The 24,649-nt window shown below is 42.4% G+C and overlaps 2 long non-coding RNA genes and 1 pseudogene across 2 annotated transcripts in view; 2 read left to right on the forward strand and 1 right to left on the reverse strand.

The window, feature by feature from the left end:
- On the forward strand, nucleotides 2,455-5,646 carry Gad1-ps (glutamate decarboxylase 1, pseudogene; annotated as a pseudogene).
- Nucleotides 8,836-19,291, reverse strand: Gm35035. The gene is made up of 3 exons (XR_872000.2): nucleotides 18,802-19,291; nucleotides 14,934-15,031; nucleotides 8,836-11,852 (listed from the first exon to the last, which is right to left on the reverse strand). It is a non-coding gene; the product is annotated as a predicted gene, 35035 (long non-coding RNA).
- The window catches only part of Gm34983, a 30,840-nt gene continuing 24,562 nt past the window's right edge, over nucleotides 18,372-24,649 (forward strand). The window contains exon 1 of the long non-coding RNA XR_380739.3: nucleotides 18,372-18,659. This is a non-coding gene — a long non-coding RNA (predicted gene, 34983). The remainder of the gene's footprint in view (nucleotides 18,660-24,649) is intronic.

A 24,649-nucleotide genomic window follows, 5' to 3' on the forward strand; every position in this document is an offset into this window, starting at 1 on the left:
AGGCTAGAAACCCTAGGATGGTTCGGTGTTTCTGTTGTAGACTGGAGCCTTTCTCAGAGACGCATAATCTTGTTGATCTAGAAAGGATTTCGCAGAACAACTTTCCCAGTGGAATTTAGTTGTCCAGAAATTCCCTTCAAAAAATATCTCATAACACTACGCTGTATTCGGGTAGAAGGTATGTTAGCAGTAGAAGTAACTTCATGAGTTCAGTTTCAACAAATTCACTCATCACAAAGCCGATAAACCGAACGAACCAATGCTGTAATCAGAAGACGTGAAATGAGACCCGCTGGGACATGATTTGTATGGAGTATTTATCATCTTATTTGTTTTTGTATTATTTTCGTCTCTTTATACATCATGAAACAAATTGTGATCAGCATGAGATGTATTTGCGAATGGGAGGTCTCAGCAATCACCTTGTTGTCTTGTGGGTACCCTGGCTGTAGGAGAAATCTTCCTCCTGAGATCAACTGAAACCTGAGTCAAGTTGGAAATGCCAAGTCAATGCACCCAGCACTAGCTAGCATAAAGCTCTGCTGAGGTTTTGTTTATTAAACATTATGATAGTATTGTGATAGCATGCTAGCGAAAAAGTATTATTTAAAAGGTTAAAATGGCAGCCTTGGCTACCACGTTGTGTTTAAACCTCAGCTTGTTTAAATCTCATCTGGAAAGCTCTCCCATGGAACCTTAGAGAACGCTGCAGGCCGTTGGAGGAGCTGTGGTCATTATTTCTCAAGAACTAGAGTGGGCAATCCGACAAAACAAACAAGCTCAGTGCTGTTAAAGAAAATGATTTACGTTCCTTTCAGGACATGTCACAATGAGGACTGCACTATGGACTTCTCGAGCGCTTTTCTGTTTGATTTTCACGCAGAACGAATGGAACACAATGTGTAATGTTCACTAATTGCCAGTTTTATTCTGTTAGCATCTTCCTTAGGATGTGCCTAGGGGCCCAGCGATCTATTTTATTCATATGTCTTTCACCAGTTAGGTTTAAAGTCCCTTCCTAAAGTGGCCAAGCTCCTGTGTTTTCCTATTGCTGTGAGCATTAAGTAGGGAATTAATTTGCACACAGTAGGGAACTGGTTACTTACTGATTCTGCATTTAAGCTGTCTGTGAACTTATTCTCAAGCAAGCATTTACTATTGTAATGTGTGTGGTGTGGGGTATTATGCTAATGAATATTGTCAGTACATAGACTGACTCATCTATAATTTTGTGTAAAATATCATAAAACCATTTTTTATGGACTATTAACTAAAGGAGCAGGTGTTGAGTATTCACTGTTGTTCGTGTTCAGCGCTGATTCTTTAGAAGGTTGGCCTTTTGGGCAGTTAGTATACAGAAATATAAGAAACAACCTTATCAGAGATAGCTATTGGTACTGTTCTTCATTAAAATAGGCTTTTGATGGTTACTATAATTCCTTTGTAAATTGACTGTTCCTTTGCCTAATTTATCAATGCCATTCTGGTCAATAAACCTAATAATGTAATTTTTACCATCAGTGTTGTAAATAAAAAAAAAAACAATGATAATTTGTGTTTGGTTGAAAGAATGAGTCAACAAGTCGTGTTTATATATTCATACCATAAGGACAGCATTCACAGACTGAATGGTATGCTCATTTTAGCTTTACATTTTTTTTGACATTTCTTAAGGTTCCTAATTTCTTCAATTTACATTGTCATCTTTTAAAAATGTTTTCAATTACAAAGTGTCAACTTTAATTTCTCTTTGCATCTCTTGGGTGCCTCTTTGCTCCATCTGGACTGGCTGTTCTTTTGAACACTTAGCAGTTTTCATTTCGAGACTGATAATTTTATTATCCTGAAGCCATTTCTTGGCTTGAAAAAATTTGTTTGGGGCGGTTGGTTTCCTGCCTCCTTTTCCCAGAAATGATTTGTGAAGTGTGTTCCCAACTGCATGGATGTATAGGAAGTCAACGTTGTGAGTCTTTTGATATCCTTATGTGAATAATTGCAGTCTCTTTAACATTTAAAATACAATTAGTCCTCTATGTAAATATTAACAGGGGCAGAAAGCTTCATTTATTGTCTAATTTCATCTGATCACGTAACCCCAAGCTTTTTGCCAAAATGATGAATCGTCTTCGGATGCATTCAGGAACATTGTGTAATCTCTGTAAGATTATCATGGATGCCTGTGAAAGGATCAGTGTGCTCCCTGCTGCCAAAGTGAATCCCATGCTTTTATGTCCTCAGAGTCTCTACCATGGCATCACGTTGGAGATGTCTTTGCAGGTTCCTGTTATTTTGTTCCTCTTTCTTGGTTTACTCTCTCCATTAGTTACAGAGGAAGGGACCGTGGGTGACACAACTTTTTTTGAGGTCTTCTGTGTTTGAAATCTTTTTCTTTTCTTTTTACTCTTAAAAAAAAAAAAAAACCAAAAACAAACAAACAAACAAAAAAACACCTGAGTGCCGGACCAGGGATCGTGCAACCAAGGAAGAAACAGCATTGTGGTGACACCCAGCGCGTACACCTGTGGCGCATCCGAGCCCAGCAGGGGATACTTCCTGGAGGAATCTCTGGAGGGTCCAGTTCACTGTGGCTGAACAAAGCCTGTTCCTGCGCCCAGTCCGCGGGGGACTCTTGAACAATAGAGACCCCAAGACCACCGAGCTGATGGCATCTTCCACTCCTTCGCCTGCAACCTCCTTGAACGCTGCGGGAGCAGATCCTAATACTACCAACCTGCTCCCTACAACATATGATACTTGGTGTGGATGCATCAGAAAACTGGGCCTGAAGATCTGTGGCTTCTTGCAAAGGACCAATAGCCTGGAAGAGAAGAATTGTCTTGTGAGCGCCTTCAGGGAGAGACAGTCCCCCAAGAACCTGCTTTCCTGTGAAAACGGTGACCCGGGTACCCGCTTCCAGCGCACAAAGACCAACTTCTCCAATTTGTTTGCTCAAGATCTGCTTCCAGCGAAGAACGGGGAGGAGCAAACTGTGCAATTCTTGCTGGAGGTGGTGGGCATTCTCCTTAACTATGTCCTCAAGACATTCGATCGCTCCACCAAGGTTTTGGATTTCCACCACCCACACCAGTTGCTGTAAGGCATGGAAGGCTTTAATTTGGAGCTGTCTGATCACCCCGAGTCTCTGGAGCAGATCCTGGTTGACTGTAGAGACACCCTGAAGTATGGGGTTCGTACAGGTCACCCTCGATTTTTCAACCAGCTCTCTACTGGTTTGGATATCATTGGTTTAGCTGGTGAATGGCTGACATCAACTGCTAATACCAATATGTTTACATATGAAATTGCACCCGTGTTTGTTCTCATGGAACAGATCACACTTAAGAAGATGAGAGAGATCATTGGATGGTCAAATAAAGATGGTGATGGGATATTTTCTCCCGGGGGAGCCATATCCAATATGTACAGCATCATGGCAGCTCGTTACAAGTACTTTCCGGAAGTCAAGACAAAAGGCATGGCGGGTGTGCCCAAACTGGTCCTCTTCACCTCAGAACACAGTCACTACTCCATAAAGAAAGCCGGGGCTGCTCTTGGCTTTGGAACAGACAATGTGATTTTGATAGAGTGCAATGAAAGGGGGAAGATAATTCCGGCTGATTTAGAGGCAAAAATTCTTGATGCCAAACAAAAGGGATACGTTCCCTTTTATGTCAATGCAACCGCAGGCACGACTGTTTACGGAGCTTTTGATCCAATACAGGAGATTGCGGACGTATGTGAGAAATACAACCTTTGGCTGCACGTGGATGCTGCCTGGGGTGGTGGGCTGCTCATGTCCCAGAAGCACCGCCACAAACTCAGTGGCATAGAAAGGGCCGATTCAGTCACCTGGAACCCTCACAAGATAATGGGCGTACCGCTCCAGTGCTCTGCCATTCTGGTCAAGGAAAAGGGTATGCTCCAAGGATGCAGCCAGATGTGTGCAGGCTACCTCTTCCAGCCAGATAAGCAGTATGACGTCTCCTACGATACCGGGGACAAGGCGATTCAGTGTGGCCGCCACGTGGACATCTTCAAGTTCTGGCTGATGTGGAAAGCAAAGGGCACTGTGGGATTTGAAAATCAGATTAACGAGTGCCTGGAGTTGGCTGAATACCTCTACGCCAAGATTAAAAACAGAGAGGAGTTTGAGATGGTTTTCGATGGTGAGCCTGAGCACACAAATGTCTGTTTCTGGTACATTCCACAAAGCCTTCGAGGGGTTCCAGATAGCCCTGAGCGACGAGAAAAACTACACAGGGTGGCTCCCAAGATCAAAGCCCTGATGATGGACTCAGGAACAACCATGGTGGGCTACCAGCCTCAAGGGGACAAGGTGAACTTCTTCCGGATGGTCATCTCCAACCCAGCCGCCACCCAGTCTGACATGGATTTCCTCATTGAGGAAATAGTGAGGTTGGGTCAGGATCTGTAATCCCACTTTGCAGAACCAGAATGGCCGGCCATGTTCTTGCCCCTCTGGCAAACCTAGAACACAGCTCTGTCAATAGTTGACACACCTAGGCCATTTCACTGAAGGAAATTATAATCTCTTAAAGAATATTTGTCACGTCTCATGTAAGCTTGTTTGTTAGAGTTAGTGGGAAATAACGTTCTTTTTTTTTTTTCAAAAAATTGCACATTACAAATGCAGTGTATATGTATAGTTATACATGCCCCTCTTTATGTACATGTATGTACAGTGAACGTGGCTTAATCCTAGCCACAGCATGTGGCTCTCCCCTGTCCCCCAGCAATTACTAAGAGGCTAACCATCTCGCAAGCAACTGCAGGGCAGATGGTACCCCCGCCCCCTGCAGAGTCCTAGGGACCCAGGGAAAGGCTGTTGGTGGGAGCCTACCTCCCTGTTAGAGCTGTTCCCACGTGAAAGGATGATGGATGACAGAAAGTACCAGTAGATGACAAATGTCACACCGTCCCTGTTAGTACCCTGCTAGGGGACATAGTAGCAGAGTCTTTGTCACAATTGTGCGATTGCTGTGTTTTAGAGATTAATCTGTGTAAACTGGATATGTTACCATTGTCAATTTTGGGCAGGGGAAAGTGCATATGATGATTTCATTGTACGTTGGTGAGATATTTGCTTATTTATATTCAAATATATGCCATGTTAAAGAGGCATCTTGTATTTTCTTCCCATTTGTAATGTGCTTATTTATATATTAATGGAGTAAGTTCTTGATACTGTTTATGGCATTTTCATGCATTTGTGAGCCAAAGAGAAAAGTTGAAAGTTAGTGAGGCTTGCATTTATATTAGAGTGCCCTTAACCTAATGATTTGACTGTACGTGTACTGTCTGTAAAAGAATTCTGATATGGAACATAGAGTCATGTTATGGAAATCTTGCTTCTGTAGCCTTTGCTCTTCTCTTCCCTCCCTCAGGCTGTATGCCAGGTGTTCTCAAAGCTTTTCTAGTAACTGTTGAATAATAATAACTAGGTCTCCTGTGATCTTGTAGTAGCGTAAGACCAATCTCTGTGACTCGCTTAGCTGAAACTAAGACGTTTCCGGAGATCTCTGATACACTGACCAGTCCCACAAGTGGTTTTGAAGACATGAAACCCACAATGTACATTTAGAGTATGCAAGAAGAATATAAGTAAAATAAAAAATATTCTCCATGGGAAAAAAATAGTACAGTTTATTGATTGACTCTGTGTTTGTGCAGGCACATGCATGTACCAGCTGTGGAGGTCAGATGCCAACTGTGTGAAGTAAGTTTCTCCTTCTACCTTGTTTGAAGCAGAGCCTCTCCTTTTCTCTTTTTTCTTTTATCTCTTCTCTCTCTCTCTCTCTTGATTGCTGTACTTCATACCCCACAGGCTGGCTGGTACTAAAACTGTTGAAAGGTTCCCATGCATGCCTCCTATCTTCCTGTAGCAATGGTGGGATTATTGACACACATAAGCACATCTGCCTTCATGAGCTTTGGGGATGGAACACAGGTATCAGACTTGCAGGGCAAGTGCCTTTACCCACTGAGCCATCTCTCTGGCTTTGTTCTAATTCTTGTAGACAACCTGGGTAGAGTTCAAAAATGACCATCAGCATTTCTTTGACTTTTAAAAGTATTCTGTAACCACTAGAATTGTCACTGAAAATCCAAGTATTATTATTTTTATTATTTTACTATTTGACTCTTGGTTTTACGTATGTGGTCTGTTTTTCTTTGTGATCTGGAAGGCTTAAAATCTTTTCACTCTTTTCCTTTGAGAAGTTCACGACCACTTTGGGTTTGCTGTGGATTTGGGTTACTCATTCTGTGGAGACGTTGGTGACTAGGTGCAAGCTCGGTTCTCAGAAATGTCAGCAGATTCTTTCGCTGTTTTCTCTTCTCATCTGATAGTTCTGTTGGTTTCACGTTAGCATCCTGATCTGTTTCTCTTGACTTTCAAACTTCATATGGGTTGTTTCATCCCTAGCCTTTACATTTCTGATATCTTTATAACTTCAAGAGTTCTCCATATTTGTATGTGTATGTATATATGATGCATGTGTATGTGTATGTGTATGTATGTGTGTGTGTGTGTGTGTGCGCCTACATATTGAAACAGCTTCTTTTTGTGTAGACTTGGCTGTCCTAGAACTCACTCTGTAGAGCAGGCTGGCCTTGAACACACAGAGAAACTCCTGCCTCTGCCTCCCAAGTGCTGAGATCAAAGGTGTGTGCCAGCACTACTGGGGTCTCCCTATATTCTTATTGATGTATTTAAAACAGTATTACTGTGGTTTTGAGCATAAAAACTTTCCCCCTAGGAGCTCCAGGAAGCTAGGCTTGACTACCTGTCCTGATATACTAAAGAGACAATTGAAAAGCAGAGACAGATTTATTCAGTGTGAACACAGAGAGTCATTCAGGGACTTCCCCAAGTCCATTATTTTGGATACTGTCATAGGGTTTAGGTTGAAATGGAGAACAAGAGGTGAACATGACTAAATAATTGTGGTCCAGGTGTGATCCTGCCCATCAGTGACCCTTTCCTGTCTTAGGTCTGGTTCTGTAAGGTGCTCTTCCTAAAAGATAATGTGGTAAGTTACTAAATCATCAACAGCCTAATTAATATGGATAGTTAACTTATGGTGGGTGGTATATCCCTCCTTGTGGTTTTATTCTTGAATTCAACAGGACTCGAGAGGGAAGGTTAAGGATAATTACTTATATTGGTGCCTTTAGTTGAAGAATACACATAAAAAGAGGCTTCAATGCCAGTCTAACATCCGTCCTTTAGTTTCTTTCCAGGTCTAAGCGAGGAGTCAATACTTTTTAGCAAAAGTGGCCTTTTCATCTTGTTTTCATGGTATATTGCCTTTTGTTCTATATTGGCGTTATTTTGGTCTTATTTCCCTGAGGGCATTAAGTTATTTAGGAATGAGTTTTTCTATCTCTATCATAACTCTTCATGCCTAGTCTCATTTACTGTCTGTTTTGGGTACTGATCTTCACGTTACAGCTTTCCCTCAGATCTCTCCTATTCTCCATGTATTCCTTACACTTAAGTTTTATATACTAAGAGGCCGAGAGGAAGCTCAGATGAGCTTTGTTCTGGCCAAACCAGAGTGGATGCTTCACTTGAGAACCTATTGAGGGAGAAAAGAAAAGAAAAAAAAGAGAGGAAAGGAAAGGCAAGGAAAAGAAAGAAAAGAAAACAAAAGAAAAGAAGAGCCTTTGCTGGGTGGTGGCGGCACATGCCCTTAGTCCATCACTCAGCAGGCAGAGATAGGTGGATCTGAGTTCGAGGTCAGTCTTGGGATGCTGAGTGAGTTCTAGGACAGTCAGGACTATACAGAAAATCGCTGTGTTGGGGATGGGGGCGAGGCTGGGGAGAAGGAACCTATGGGTAACTGTATCACTAAACCTATTTATTTTTCATGTTACTGGGGAACAAACTCAGGGCCTCCTGCATGCCAGGCAAGTGCACTGTCAGTAAGTTACATCTCGAGCCATTTTATTTTGTGATTTTTACTTTGGAGACAGGACTGGCCTTGAATTTATTGTTTTCTGTTCAGCCTCATGAGTAGCTGGTATTATAGTCTTGTACCACTAGGCCAGACTGTATACTTATTACTTTGTTTGTTTGTTTGTTTGTTTGTTTTTTGAGACAGGGCTTCTCTGTGTAGTCCTGGCTGTCCTGGAACTCACTCTGTAGACCAGGCTGGCCTCAAACTCAGAAATCTGCCTGCCTCTGCCTCCCAAGTGCTGGAATTAAAAGCATGTGCCACCACTGCCTGGCTTAAAAATGTATAGCCCAGGTTGGCCTCAAACTCGTGATCCTCCTGCCTCTGCCTCCTTCAGCAAATCCTACCAGCTATTTATTCTTATATACTAGTCATCCTAAGAATTTGTGTCTGTGTGTATGTGTGTGATGTATGCAAAGGAGGGGGCGGAGCTCAAAGAAGAGGGGAAAGAGGAAGAGAAGGAGGAAAGAGAGGTACTGCCCTCCATCAAACTGTGTGTCTTAGGGAGAAACTGTAAAGGATCGATAATTTTAATAACAGTAGTGTCAAATCTTCATTGATGGGTGATGTTAATCTTTGGCATGCAATATTTTTGGAAGCCTATATAGAAAGATGTTACAGGATCTATGAAAATGGCCTTCCTCTTGGATCTAATCATTTAACTAAGGATTATTCATTTAGGAAACTAGTTAAGAAAAACTACCAAGTGAAGATTATTTGATTTGAATATTATAAATAATAGCGTGAGACACTCATGTGATATCAACATACAGCCATGAAAAAAGAAATCTATGATATTACATTGTAAAGTAAACTTGAGTACTTGGGGCATGAGTAAGTCATCACAAAATACATAAACATTTGAAAAATACTTTATTAAATAGTTGCACTAAAGTAAAAGAATTTTGTTTGGTTTTTAAGAAAATCCTCCTGAATTTCAATGTCCTATTAAGCAAATGCTAAACTAAAACAAAAGGGAAAAGAGTCTGCTAAGCCTGAGAACATATGTTTCCATCTTTATTTCCTTCCCACACTCCACTAAGATGAAACTGGCGATATGAAAAAAGACAGAAATCGACAAGGAATCTGAGGACAGAGGATGAAATGACAGCATCCAATTCCTGGAGCCTGCAAAGTGAAAACATGGTACCGAGTTTACTAGCGAGGACAGTTAGACACACACTAGCTACGGAGTCCTCAGGGTGAGGACTGAGCTTGCTGACATCAAAAACACCGAATATGTCCTAAGTCAAAAGTTTGTTGTTGTTGTTTTAAACCTCTAAAGGAGGAGGCATGAGTTAGGCTAGAAGAAGCACCTCCTAGAAGTTAAGCAACCTCTAGGCCAAGAGTAAAGACTGGTCCCCAACTGGTCCATCCTAACCTGTTCCCTTTCAACCACTCCAAAACAGTGACTCTGGGAGATTAAAACAAAAGGATCATGTATTATGATCAATACGTGTACTATGAACAATGAGATGAGGCAGGACAGACTACACACACACACACACACACACACACACACACACACACACACTGCACGTTGATGGCCCTTTCTGAAGCTTGTCCATGGACTCCAACCTATAATTCTGACTTTGTAGAAAATCCATATTCTAGACCTATAAGAACTCAAATCTGTTCATTGTTGAGAAACTCTAACAAGTGAGTCCAAAGGCCCAGTCCCGAGGGTTCCATCCTGATCCTTCCCTTATCCCAATAATTATGGAGCTAAACCTTGGACCTCAGAAAGAAGGAGCCGGCTCTAACTTGGGTCTAACACCGACCTTTAGCTCTGCTTCTTTGCCTTAAATCTGAAATGTCATCAGGGTAGAGACATCAGGGCAGGTAAGTTTTTAAATTAAAAAATGGGAACAAACCAGGACATTTCAATAAGGATTGGGTATGAGAAACTTGCAGAAAGAAAATAGTAGCAAGAAAGCATGTGGCTCAAAGAGTGGCCTGTTGGGAGGGGGGAGGGGAAGGGAGGGGGGAACCCTGTGCAATCTTTCAAGATAAAAAACGCATAATGAGGAAATGAAATTAGAATTCTTGGTAACCATAGGAACCACACTGTTAGGGCTCAGTTGTTACAAAAAGAGTCAGCGTGGGGCTTCTTTGAAATGGAAATGATTGTTTAGATAAGGAAAGGTCTCCAGGGTGAGGACTGGGGATGGTCTAGCAGAACTGAAATTAACCAGCCATAATACGAAAGTCTTTCAAACCCGGAATTCCAGAGGTTTCTTTTTGAATCAAACATGATTATGTTTTATAGGAAAATTTGTCACTTGAAGTTTTACACCAGGATTTCTTTAAAATTTTATAGCCATAATAAGCCATAATATTCCTCTATGTCCACAAATTCCCATTTCTCTCCCATTAGCATTGGCTATATTTAGCTTTTTTTTTTTCTCAGTAGCTTGCTCCTGGAAACACATCATGCGAGGCTTCTGTTATTCTGGTCTCTAGATCCCAGAGTTAATTTTAGAAAGGAGAATTTAAACGTTAGATGCAGAACAATCTTAAAAGAGAAAATGTATGTAGATACAAGGAAGCACTGTGACATCATTGCTATGGAGTTTAATAAAAATGTATAATCAACATTAACCTAAAATGTAACAAGTACTAAGATTTATGCATCTCGCTTATAAGAGCAACACTACCAACTTGAAAAAAAAAATAACTCGTTGTGTTTATACAGTTATAAACTGGGGCTCAGAGAGATTTGAGGAGTTTCCTTGAGGTCCTAAAATCTGTAAATAACCACAGCGTGGTGACTGGGCGTCCACACTCCCCCTTTCTCCACCCCTGCCAGTCTCTTTGTCTTTTGTATTCAGGGCTTCTGCTCTCTCCTCTGCGTGGGCTGAAATCTGTGTTGGCTTCAGTCTGTTAAGATTGGGAGCAAGTCCATTAGTGATGCTCTGTTGAGTCTTTCTGTTGGTCTGATGACTTTGGTGACCATGGGTCATTAGAGCTCCCAGAGGCTTTGAAGCTCAGCTCAAGTGCACACGGGGGCTTTGAGAGTTTCCTGTATCTGACCGGGTAGTAGTCGATCCCTCTTGTCTTGGCCTTTCCAATTTGACAATTTAACATCGCCTGCACTTAAAACTTTCACCTCCATGGTGCTGAGGATGCTATGGTATGTGAGAGTCACATCCAGGTCCTTAACTGACATCGATGTTTGGCTGAGTGACTTTCGTTCTTAAATACCATGAATGATTCCTTTCCACTGAATGACCTAATGGTATTTTTCTCTCTATGTCTTCAAGTGACCAAATGAAACAGAAGATGAACATCTATAGAAATGTGGGGTAGTAATAAAAATATTGTTCAATGCTTCACCTCCTTTTAACTCCTTAAAAAGGTCTGTAGAATGGGTAAAGGCTTGCTTAAATGGAATACTGAACACAGTTTAAAAAGATCAAAAAGAAAAAAAAATCTCCCTTAATGTTCATAAAAAAAAAACAAACAAACAAACAAAAAAAAAAAACCAAAACCATTGGGTGTGCTCCTTCATATAACTTCATTAAGACAGCTATTCTGTAATAAAAGGAGACTCATTTCCAGGAACAATCAGACCCAGGAGAGGAGAACTCTATCAAAGTTTATGACATCCGTGGTAACCACACCAATATAACCTCCAAATGTCCCCTGAAGGAATTCCTAGCCATATTTATAGTCAGAAACGTTCTCTGTCTCCACAAGCTTGTTTTGTAGACAGTTTTACCTTACAAGAACCTCCTTTTTAAAATGTATTTAAACTGGGTGGTGGTGGTGCACACCACCTCTGCAGCGGTGGGCAGATCTCTGCAAGTTTGCGGCCAGCTTGGTCTATAGAGTAAGTTCCAGGACAGCCTGCCGGGGCTACACAGAGAGACCCTGTCTCAAAAAAAAATTAAGATAAGACAGTTAAATATAACATGTATTTGTTTTCTTGACTCAGTTATCAAACATATGATTATTAAAGATATTTTCTAGAAATTCTAGTAATAAAATAGCTGGGCATGGTTGTTCTCTTCTGTTATCCCAGAACTTGGGAGGTAGAGGCAGGATTCTGGATGCTCCAAGTCATTTGTTTCAAACAAGAAAATAAATATTATAGCAAACGAAGGCTTGAAATGATAACAATGATAATTACCATAACAAGGTTTAAATTTATTTAAGATTCATGCTAATATGAAAAGGAACAAGAACAATTAACACACTTACCGCCCCAACCAAAAAAAAAAAAACCACTCCAATGAAACAACACTGACACAAAATATTGAAGCAATATCTGTCCATTAATATAAATAATATACTGTTAAATCATGTATAGTGCACTACTTAAAGTTAGTTCCTGTTAGCTTGGTGGGTCTCTTCCTTACAACTTGACTGATGCTATAAACAGCTAGGAAGAGTGCCATATTTAATCACAGATCATGCTTGTTAGATTCTAACTGATGCAACCCAGGGCTTCAGGGAATTTTAAGACTTACACTCAAGTGTCTTCTCTATCTCTTAATGATTAAAGGAGGTTTATATCTTTCTGGCTGGAATTCTACATGAAAAATGTTTTGGGTTATGCATGCCTTTAAGAACCCTTAGGCTTTTCATGGGTGATCTCATTATGTCAAATTGACAGAGTCGATGCGCTATTTCTGGAGGTGTGTATGTGCTTGTGTGCATGCGTGAGTGTGTGTGTGTGTGTGTGTGTGTGTGTGTGGTACATGGATATGACTGTGTGGGTGTGTGTAGGCATAATATTGCTGTGCATTGTGTAAAGTTTACCCTTGTGTTATTCAAATGTTGATTTCTCAGCATTTCCCTCATATTTTGTTTCAACTGGGACATAGCATTTGTAAGGCTTAAGTCAAGAATCTCCTGCCTCAAGTTTATGTAAATGGTGCTTACCATTTATTCTCTGCCTTGTCAATAAAAACCCATCACCCAATGGCTGGGCAGAAGAGAGAAGAGGGTGGGACTTCTGCCATCCAGGGGAGGAATGGAGAGAGGGAGGAAGGGAGAGAAAGAGAGAGGGAGAGGGAAGGAGAGAGAAGTGGGGGAGGAGGGGAAGAGGAAGAAAGATTGAGCCACCAGGAGGGAGAAGGAGAAACATCATAAGAGTTCAGCTGGAGCATGGAAGGCCCTAAATGCAAGTATTATGGGGACTTTGGCTAGGAAGTAGTCAGATTAGTTTAGAGGATTAAAGTACAAAGCAATGACTGCCCAGGTATTGTGGTAAATGTCTGTTAGATAAATCATCTTCTTTGTCATTATTGGGGAATTAGCTAGGATAAAGAAAAACAGCCACTATATTAATTTGTTGCCTACATTTATATTAAAATTAACATTTACAGGAATGTGTGGGTGTGTGCATATGGGCCAGATCTCTCTCTCTCTCTCTGCCTCTCTCTCTCTCTCTCTCTGCCTATTACCTTGAGTGATCTCTCATGAAACTAGAACCTGCCATTTGGCTAAGCTGCTCTGCCAGTAAGCTCCTGGGGCCAGTTTTTCATGTTCTTCAATACTGGGGCTACAGGCACGTACAACCATGGTTGACTTTTGCTAGGGGTGCTGAAAATTCAAACTCGAGTCCTCAGAGGACACAGCATGTGTTCCTATTCACTGAACCAAACTTGCCAGAAGCATCAACCCAATGTTCGTGGAAAGAATTAGCTACTCATGTTACTATGTTGTTTGGGGAAGGTTTATAAATTATGTAATATACAAAGTATCAATTATCCTTAAATGCTGGGATCCCAGACTTGCTTATCCTGAGATTTGAGATTTGCAAGAGAAAAAACAGTTCCAGAATTTTGAACCAAATTTGAAGCAAGCTTTTATCAAATACCGACCCGGATGGGCACTGGTCAGGTCCATTCTGGGATTCCCAGGAAATGGCCATGATTCACATTTTGCACGGGCTTAAAAAGGCAAAACCTCACAGTTCATTGCATTTCCTATAAGGTTCAGTCAGGGGCTAGCACACATCCTGACACATATTATGCCTACAAGCATATCTGGTGTTGTTGGTTCAAACAAACTTGTGTCGGGTGAAAATATGTGGCTTGTTTTTTCCCAAGAACTACAGCTCCCAGCATCAGGAAGTTACCATGCCCTTGGCCAAGAGGGGCTTCCGGGTTAACTTTGGCTCTTCCAACACTACAAATTGAACCGAATGCAGCCTCTTCTCTTTTCACAAAGTACTTATTGCAGAGTACTCTCTTCTTTTCCCTTACAATGGCATCCATGCCTAGAGCCTATGAATACGTTACCCTCCATGGTTGGTACTCTCAGTCGAGTTACATTGATCCTCAAAAGGGGAGAGTGCGCGCATGCTGTACTCCCAGAGAACGGGATGCGCCAGTGAAACATGACCAGGAAGATGAAGATGAGAGATGAGCCGTGCGCTAATGGATCCAAGCCTTTCTAGAAGCTAGAAAGCACCGCTGCCATTCTTAGCCCAGGGAGAGCCACACCTACTTTCTGACCTGAAGAACTGTGAGCTTATAAATTCATGTTGTTCTAAGTTTCTGTTTGTAGTGATTTGTTTATGCTGTAATAGAAAAAGAAAGAAAGAAAAAAAAGAAGCCAATTTGCGATTTCTTCTGCTCCTTTCTCCCTCTGACTTTGGGGGAAAACAGTGTGAAGTTACCAGATACAAGCTCTTCCGTTGTCTCTCTTTCAAACAGCTTAGGGTGAAGGCATTCCATCACTATTGGGGAAGCAGTAGTGTTCCTGATTGCTTCTGTCCTTCCAAAGATGGGGTATAGGCAACCGGGTGGAGGGAGACCCACCTGTCTCCCTGGAAAAGTGTACTTATTTGATAATTACAAAACTGCTTCCATTTATATCTGTTCGGTGGCCTCTGTTAGATATGCTAGTGCTGTAGCTGGTCCTACCTGACTTTTGAGAGTGTCTTTGCTGGTATTGATTTGAAGTAATGAAACCCAAGAAGCAGAAGAGAGAGAGATGTACCTGTTTAATCTGTCACTTGCCACCTTTGACCCTGGTCATTGAGGTCCAGTTGTTAATCACCCTTGGCGTCTGCTGGTCATGTGTCCTCCTTAGTGTTTCTGCAATGGCCGGAGACCACATGGGAGCTTTAGTGTCTTTGGCATGCTATGTGTAAGTCACGAGTGGTTAAAAGCCTTGTTGTAATTTTTTTCGAACAAATGTGCTGTTGCATGATTATGTTTTAAATGTCTCCCAGTTTCTACCAATACAGCTAAACAGTTGAGCTACTGGTTATGAAGCCCTTAAATTCCTGCCCCCCAACAGTTGTGTTAATGTCCCATCCCATCACTATGTAAAGTGGGTGTCCATGGTGTGTCGGTTCAGGCAGCTGACATGCTCACACTGCCTGTCTTTCTTCTCTTAAGCCAATTCAGATTCAAACTGTCTTGATCACAGTCCTTTCTCAGCACTGCGAAGGAGTCTTCTATTTTTTGTGCTGTCAAGTTCAGTTTTTCATCTTTATTCAAGTTGAGCAGTGGGAGGAGTATCCTTTGCCCTAGAAAAGATAATCTATAAACTGAAGTGGCCATATTCCACTCTCCAAAAGACAGCTCTAGGACAAGACACTAGAACTTATAAAGAGTGAAAATATATAGTGGCTTCCAGCAAGTGTTGGCATATCACAGCTCGCAAGCCGGCTGACTGTTTTCATAAATAAAGTTTTATAGGAACATAGCCATGTCCACTCATTTGCATATTATCTTTGGTTTGCTTCTGAGCTACAATGGCGGAGCTCAAGAGTGATCCAGACTCCATCTGGCTGGAAAATCCCAAAATATTTTCTATGTGGCCCTTTACGAACATGCTTGCCAGCCCTTAGTTATGTCTTGTTATAGAGCAAATAACCCCCAAGATCTGGCAGCTTAAGGCAGTACTTATTATTTCATGGCTCCTGTGGGTCAGGGATAACGATTCTGGCACAGGATCCCTGAAAGGGTATCAGATCCTTTCTGATCCAGTCATTTCAAAGTTCGACTGGCTGGCACTAAAGAATTGACTTCTAGCTCCTACACATGGCAGATCTCAGTATCTCACTGGCTGTTGACTGGAGTCTTCATTTCTAGAGCATCTGAACTTCACCATGGGACTAATTGTTGCATGTCACATTTTTTCCCCCTCAAAGTAAGTGATGGGGAGGTAGTCAGAGAAAACCAGTACCCTTCTTTCGGAAGTCAGAACAGTGTTTAGCATCTCCCTGTGAACACAAAGAACTTGATCTCTCTACTGAAAGTTCTGGAATGTTGGCAGGCAAGTGGATGCTAATGCATTTAGCTGCTTCTTTTATATTTAAATCTGGGATATACGGTAACTTTTACTGTATGGAGTTTGTTAGATGTACTGAGTTTGTTAGATGTAAGCTCTAAGTCCAACCCTCATTTGAGAAGAAGTTATTGGATGGGCTCAAGGGATGGATCCCAGGGAGGAACATACCAGAAGCTGGCTATGACTTTTAGGACCTGTCTGCTCAAATTTAGCCATTCGTATAGCCACACTGTGCAGTATCTTCTATCTATTCTGGAATTTACCACCATAAAAAGCCAAGGAAAGCCAAGTAGGGTAATGTTGAAGTCAATGAGCAGCCTCATCCCAGAGAGGTTGCTAGTCTCATTGAGGCCTTCGGGCCAAATCCAGGTTAAAACCTGGAAGGTCAGAAACCTCCTGGGACACAAGTGCTCTGAGACCTTTGATCAAGGTAAGGCTGGTTGGGGGCAGTTAAGAGAGCACTTTGCCAACAATGAAAACTTCAATTCACTCACTGTGCAACAAATATTCATTGAATTCCTGGTAAGTCCAGGCAGGATTGAAGGCTTTGTGGATATAGCAATCAACTTGGAGGGGGGAAGATGGTCTCGGGCAGGAAGCAGCTGACAGCAGGTGCTTCCTCTGACGCTGAGAGCTAGTAAGTGACTTCCTAGGCTATGACCCCTTTCCAGTATTTGTGGGAAGGAGAAGATATTTCAATAAAATGATAGCAGACAGACCGGAGATTCTAGACACTTTTTAAACACATTCTTAGTACATTTGGATTCCTTGCTAGTTCAAGTGATGCTTTTTAAATGCTTGTTGCCCTGAAGTTTGTGAGTCTATGCAAAGGCATTTAGTGGCAGAGCCTTAAAAGCTGGAGACCTTTCTAATGCGGTTCCTAATGCTGCAAGCCTTTAAATATAGTTCCTTGGGTTATGGTGACCCTGCAACCATAAGATTATGTTGTTGCTACTTTATAACTTTGCTACAGTTACGAATTATAATGTAAATATATGATATTCAATGGTCCTAGTTGACCCCTGAGAAACAGATTGAAAAAACTTGCTGAAGATTGTGGAAAGTATCAACTGGCTACTTTGTTGTTGTTTTACAATGCTTTGTTTAGTCATTTTGTGAATAGGCATACATTTTCACCGGACTAAAACTCACACTGTATTTACTTAATCATCTGTCTGTACTCTGCTCTAGGAGCCTCTGCCAACCCCCAAACCTCAGCGTTTCATACCGAAATGGATGTAGAGAGGAGAGATGGAGAGAGGAGGAGACTTTCCCTGGTTTAGCTTGAACTGTAAAGGACCGTTGTCTGTGGTTCAGGGGTGTTGGAGCAGAGGGGGCAGAGGGAAGGAGCAATATAGACAGCTTTGCTTTTAGGACTCTATACAAGCTTTTGATCTTCACATAAAGTGAATTTCTCTCTGGGTGATTGAAAGCCAGTTCTAGAACCCAGTTAGGCTTAAGGACTCCATCTCTTATATTCGCAGCGATGTAGATTTTTTTTTTCAGGCTGACACTGAACTCTGTACATCTCCTAAAAATGTCTATTTCAGTCATTCACATTTCTGAATGGGGAGAGTCAGAGGCTAGGGAGCCAGTAAAGTGCCTGTCATGCAAGCCATGAGGACCTGAGTTCAGAGCCTCAGGACCTCGTAGACACTGAATGGCATATTTGTTTTCCTGGACCTGGGGGGGGGGGGAGCGGGAGCGGGAGAACCCACAGGCAAATCCCTGGAGACCATTGGCCATCCAGGCTGGCAATCTGATGAGGTCAGTGAACAAGCCCATCTCACAAGAAATGGAAGCAGTCACCTGATGCTGATCTCTGGCTTCCACGTGCCCATGCATCCGTGTGTGCACGCACCACCAAGCACACGTGCACACGCTTACATGAAAAAGTTCATGCATCACACATACAGAAATACATACAACATACTATATACAACACACACATATACACACACATAGAGTGAGTGAGAGAGAAAGAGAGAGAGGGAGAGAAAGGTGACCTCAGAAAAGCATTGCTTTCACTGCGAGAAAATTGCAAATGTCATTTTTGAATGAACCCTTGGCAAAGTGAAGTGCTCACGGAGTAGAGAAAGCCCTATCTGACTTTGAGTCGTCATTTTAACCTGGAGATTGTAATATTTGATACCAGATGTGCAAATGTTTCACACTTTCTGCAATTGGTGGTAAGGTTGTGAAACTGTAAGCCCGCCTGAGCAGAAGAGGCAAAGGGCAGAGTAGGAGAGTTTCAGGAGGTAAAGTCAGAAGCCGACGGGACTGCGGGTTGACTTTGACTGAAGGCAGCAGGATTGCTCAAGAGCAGAATCCGACAAACACCAAGAGAAAAAGGAAACGTTTCAGCAGAGTCAGCCACCCCCAGCATCTTTCTTCAAAACCCAACAAAGAAATCCCCTCTGCTGGGTGAGTTATTTCCTCTTTCTGCCCTCCAAGTACAGTGGGAAAATAAGCCCTCAGGCTGAAATAGTGAAGTTAGGAAAGAGTTGAGTAAGAAGACAGTAACGAACTAGACAAAGGAGCCTCCAGTCGTATGTCACCCACCTACCTTGGCTTTAGTAAGGTGCATTCCCTCCTCCAGATGTCATGTGACTGTTTCCCTAGGCTGTCCTGGTCCCTTGTTTACAACCGTCTTCTCTACCTGCCCTTTTTAGTGCCCCCTACAGGACTAGAAAGAAACAGCACTTTGCCTTTATCCTCATTTGCTGTAGTGTGGTTTGCGTGTTTGTTTGTTTCTTTGGAAAGATTCTCTTCAAAGCCCAAATTTGAACCCACATCTTTTGCTTCAAGAAGTATTTCTTAGCTCCTCAATTTAGGACTCCCTCCACCCCTTAGTCTAATTAATTAGTTCTTTGTTACATCGGTCATAGTGGCTCGTGTTATTTATACTTCTGTCTTCTTTACTGAACTAAAATCTCTTGAGGACTTGCCAGGAAGAAGTTTACATTCCCTATATCATTACTCTTTTGTTTCTTTAAATGGAGGCTATAAGATGCCAATGGTTGTTGATCTGAAAGGTAAACTGTTCAATAATTTTAATAGGGTTTAACAAGATCTTAGACAAAACTATCCTAATAAAATGAATTAATTTTATTTTGATTTGCTTTTTTTTCCTCTCTCTCTTTTTGCATTGTGGTGAAAGCAAAAAGAGATTCCTTCTTTTCAGATTTCTTGTTTTTAACCATTGGCCCTCGTGCCAAGGCTAGCCATTCCTGCGCCATCCTCGGGACCCACAAAGTAAAAAAAGAGAACTCACTTCCTTTGGCTTCACACCCACCCCGCCCCAATCCTGGGAAAGCCATTGTATTGTTTTCTTGCAGAACTGTTTGCTTTCAAAAGCGAAAAAGGAACTGAGGCTGCTATCTCGGAGTTCTTTACATCGAGGAAGTCACATGGGTGCATGGCTGAACAATGTTTGCTGGGGGGTTGTTGAAGATGTAAATTCTTTGCCCCTCGGAAGAGTCCTCTGTGATCCGAACAGTCTTGAAGGAACCTCGCCCGACCTTGCGGCTTTTCATCTTCAACCTCTCTCGTGCATAGTTTAAGACCCTAAGCCACATTGGCTACTGCTTCTTTTTTTAGAGACTCTCAGCAACCAGTGACTTTGATCTGCATCACACTTGAGACGATTTTCTGAAAGGTCAAAGGCGACTAGACTACCCCTTTGTCACTGTCTCTGAAGCACTCTTATCACCTTAGTGACTCCCCAGAGCCTCTCGCCTTTGACCTTGTTCTTTAGCGCTTTTTTCCTTGGGGGAGGGGAGAGTGAATTCGTTAATCCCAGGCAGGCTGGAGCTTTCTCTGTCCTTGTATTTGAAATTTAAGGCAGCTCTCCCAAGCCAGCGGCGAGTTGGGCTTAGCTTTGTTTTTGTTTTGCTTTGCTTCCTTGGCTAATTGTTTGGTAGAGATGGGTCCCGGAGCAGCTTGGTGGCTTGCAAGTTCCGCGAGAGAGTGGAATCCCAGCTTTCCAGCTCTTCTCTAGCTAGGGTCCACGTGGTCTGACACAGAAAAATAAAAATAAAATATTCAGGCTTCATAAGTACTTGAAGATTGATTGTAGGTGGAAGTGCTCACTCAGACCTTGAAAGTCGACCCGCTGCAGTTAATCGCTGGCACCATCTCATTTCCCCTTACCCCCCAACCCACCCCCTTATCCGCTTTCAGTTCCTCTTTTCCCAGCAGGTGTCCGCTTGGCGGACACTTGCTTCCCCTTGTCTCTGGCTGAGGAAAAGTGGTGGGAACTGAGGTCTGAGCATGTCTGCAGTGAGGTTTGCACACTGTTGGACCTTCTTGGGAGTGTTGCTTCACGTACTGTCTCTTGGCAATTGATTGAGGTTGCTTTTAACACTTTCATTCCTCTGTCTGTGTGTCTGTCTGTCTGTCTGTGTTCTTCCTTCCTTCCTTCCTTCCTTCCTTCCTTCCTTCCTTCCTTCCTTCCTTCCTTCCTCCCTCCCTCCCTCCCTCCCTCCCTCTCTTTCTTTCTTTCTTTCTCTCTCTCTTCCTCCTCTTCTCTTTCCTTCCTTCTTTCCTTTCTTCCTTTCTTTTTGTCTTTCCTCCTCTTTCTCCATCTGTTTTTCATTCCTTCTCTTCCTTCCTTTCTTTCCTTCTTTCTTTTGGACTGTTTATTTTATTAAAACATTTTACTGTAAATTATTTTTCTTATATTTTGATCATGTTTTTCCCCTTCCTCAGCTCCCCCCACATCTTCCAAACCTCCCTACCCACCCAACTTCACATTCTCAATCTCTTTTCCCTCCCAAACAAACAAAACCACTAAGACACACCCTCAAAAATGCCCAAACAAAACAAAGGGAAACAAAAAAAGCCCACGGTAGAATAAGACAAAACAGGTTCATTTCGTGTTGGCCAGCTCTTCCTGGCCATAGCGCCTGCCTTGGAGTGTGGTTGTTTTGCACTGTGATGTCCCATTGGGGAAAACTGCTTGTGCCTTTGCTCACAGGTATGGAATTGCAAATAATGTGTTGGTTAGGGGTGGGATCTCACCGACCTTTCCTCTTCTACATTGATCAATGGGGAAGCTTTGGAAGAAACTTTTCTAAATCACACAGCTTGCAAATACAAAGGTAGAATTTGAAGCGTGCCCTGGGTAGCTCCAGCTTCTATGGTGTAAAGTTAGGGATGAATACAATCATTTCCTACTGAGGATCGCTTGATTTACGGTAGAGAGAACAGGGCCAGCAAATCTGTCATGTGGGCAGCTGGGCTACTTAGGGTGTGGTAGGCAGGGTCTTCTCTGTCAGTAAGGAGCCTGACTCCAGCTGGTAGGGACAGGAGCCTCATAGCTCTGCAATAATCACTTAACTGAGTGTCAGTAGTCACTTGAGATTGATGGCCAAGCTCGGTCACCGCTCCTCTCTCTATCCCGCCTTTCGTGGTTTTTCTTTCATTCATCAGGGAAAATGAATTTAGTGGCTAAGCTCTTCCCTTTCATCAAAGAGAACTCCTACCTTAAAGGAAGGAGCAATTTCCTCTGTTGCAGCACAAAGTTATGAAAGCTAGGTGGGTAGGTGTGGGCAGGATGCTGGGGTCTGCTCTGCACAAATGCATGTCATACATAGTCTTGCCTATGACTTGCTTGGACGGTGGTGAGTCTCAGGACTGTATGGAGTTCTTTGGGGGACAGGATCAATAGCTAAAACAATGAATGGTTTCTCATTATCCAAGGAGATTTTGTATACACACCTTCGTCTGAATTTTAAAAGCTCTTGAAAATGAATCCATAAATATTACATAAAAACAATCAAGTGAACTGTGATTGGATCTGTATCTTCAAACAAGCCTCATATTGATACTTTGTTTATTCTTACATTTAAATATAGGCGAATGTCTTACAATTTAGCACTTTAATCAAATGCTGATCATTATAACCTGGGGACAGGGAGGAACTTAATTTTCCCGGTAAAATCATGCAATAACATTAGTTAAATTTAAATGAAACTTTGATAGGTTTTTGGTAACAAGAGTTATTTTTTGCACAGGCAGCTTTTTAAAAAAAATTTGTTTATTATATGTAAGTACACTGTAGTTGTCTTCAGACACCCCAGAAGAGGGGGTCAGATCTCACTACAGATGGTTGTGAGCCACCATGTGGTTGCTGGGATTTGAACTCAGGACCTCTAGAAGAGCAGTCAGTGCTCTTAACCGCTGTGCCATCTCACCAGCCCCAGCACAGGCAATTCTTAAAGTTCTTAAGCCTTTTCAAAAATTTTAAAAAATATGATTTTTTAAAACTTTATTACATCAAGTCCCTTATGATTTAAATTTTTGTTGGCATTTCCTCTAGGTTCCACCCCACAGTTACCTGGCAACAGTCAGGTGTGCCTGACTCATTATAAAAGGGGCTGCTTGTCCCCTCCTCTCTCTCTTGCTCTCTTCTCTTCTCCTCTTGCTCCTGCTTCCTTTACCCTCTTTCCCCTCTTCCCAGTCCCCTCCCTCCTCTCTCTCCATGTGCTCATGGCGGATCTCTACTCCTCTATTCTCTCTCTCTCTCTCTCTCTCTCTCTCTCTCTCTCTCTCTCTCTGTGTGTGTGTGTGTGTGTGTGTGTGTCTGTCTCTACTTCCGTAACACTCTTCCCCATGACCTAAATATGCTCTATTCTATACCATACCATCCATGTGGCTGGTACCTCTGGGGTAAGGGATGCCTCAGAGCATGGGCCAACAGAGGTACCACCTTCCCCCACACCATACCAAGCCTCTACCAAACATACCCCTGGCTTCTCTTTCTTATATTAAATACAATAATTTTGACTTATTATTATTCCATCTCTGTTAATTCTAGTTGTTTGTGTGTGTACTTGAGAGTATGAATGTGTGTGTGTGTGTGGGGGGGGAGCTGTAAGCTTTTTTTTTTTTTTTTTTTTTTTTTGGTTTTTTGAGACAAGGTTTCTCTGTATAGCCCTGGCTGTCCTGGAACTCACTTTGTAGACCAGGCTGGCCTCAAACTCAGAAATCCACCTGCCTCTGCCTCCCAAGTGCTGCGACTAAAGGTGTGAGACACCATGCCCGGCTGCTTGTAAGCTTTTTGATACCACCTTCTTTAAACGTCTAACATTCTAGTCTTTCTCTATTTGCCATTTCCTTGCCTATCTGTGGTATTGCATTTGCATTTCTTGCTCTAGTGTCAATGATTTTTGTACTGTTGATCAAAACTATCATACTGGGATGGGAGGAGGTACAAGGTCACATCAAGTGCTATGGGAGAAGTGGAGACTGGTGTTGCAAGAGATCACTGGGTTCTGTTGTAAAGAGTTTTGTATGTTGCTTTTGGCTTTCCCATGCCAACATGTAATTGTCAGATATGTCCTCTGGGTTGGATTTTGAGCATCTCCAAAAGCATAGACTATAGCATACAGGTGGTGGAACCTGAGGGAAATGGGACAGACTATGAAGAAGTCAGGTTGTGGATGTGGGCTCTCTTGAGGGGTATGTTTAGACTTCCTTCTCCCTCCCCTCTCCACTCTCTCCCTTCCTCTCTTCTTCTTCTCCTCCCTATATCTTGTAGAGAGAATCTTTATGTACAGTGTGGAAGTATCACCTTTCAATAAAAAGCCTATGACCATCTGGCAGAGAGAGAGAGACAGAGACAGAGAGACAAAGAGACAAAGAGACAGAGAGACAGAGAGGATGTGACCGATTTGCCTCATACACTGCAAGAGATTAAGAATAGGTAACCAACCACATGGCAGGACTTAGACTAAAATAAACAGGTAGTTAAGTTATGAGGTGGGTGGGGAACTTATGGCCTAGGCAGGCATTTCTTCACGTCAAAGAAGTTTCAGAGTGGTTATGTTAGGGAACAAAGGTGGAAAAGCCCACAGCTACACCCTCTCTTCCTCCTTCTCCCCTCTTCTTCTCAGCCTCTGAGTGATAGACTGGCCATTTCTACCACGGGCTCTCTCCCACCCTGGTTGGCCACACCAACACAGGCTCAGAGTTGCTAAGCAGCGTGGACACGCTCCTCTAAACCTGAGCTGAAATAAACCTTTCTTCTTTTAAGATTGTTATTTCAGGAATTGTATCACAGTGATGCAAGCTGAAGTTCCCATATAATACCTTCCTGGTCTTAACTATCACTGAAGCGTGTGTGAACTGACATTTCTCATTTCTGCTTGGCCAATAATTGTGGCCAGTTTTAGGATCTTGCAGGTTTGGGGAGGTAAATAGATCAGCTGAATTTGCTTCCATTTTGGTTATGTGTGAATAGAAGTGAAATAATTCAAGTACCGTTGGAATGTAAAACCCCAAATCCAGAGGTCTTCGTGACAGTATGTCATCATCTCTACGTGGTACAGTCAGGTGCTCTCAAAGGGAGCAGAATTTAGGAGAGCGAAGCAGGTGGTAAAAGCCAATGACAACCTAGGTTTCAAGCTTAG

Source organism: Mus musculus, chromosome 10 (genome assembly GCF_000001635.26).
Source record: "Mus musculus strain C57BL/6J chromosome 10, GRCm38.p6 C57BL/6J".
NCBI lineage: Eukaryota > Metazoa > Chordata > Mammalia > Rodentia > Muridae > Mus > Mus musculus.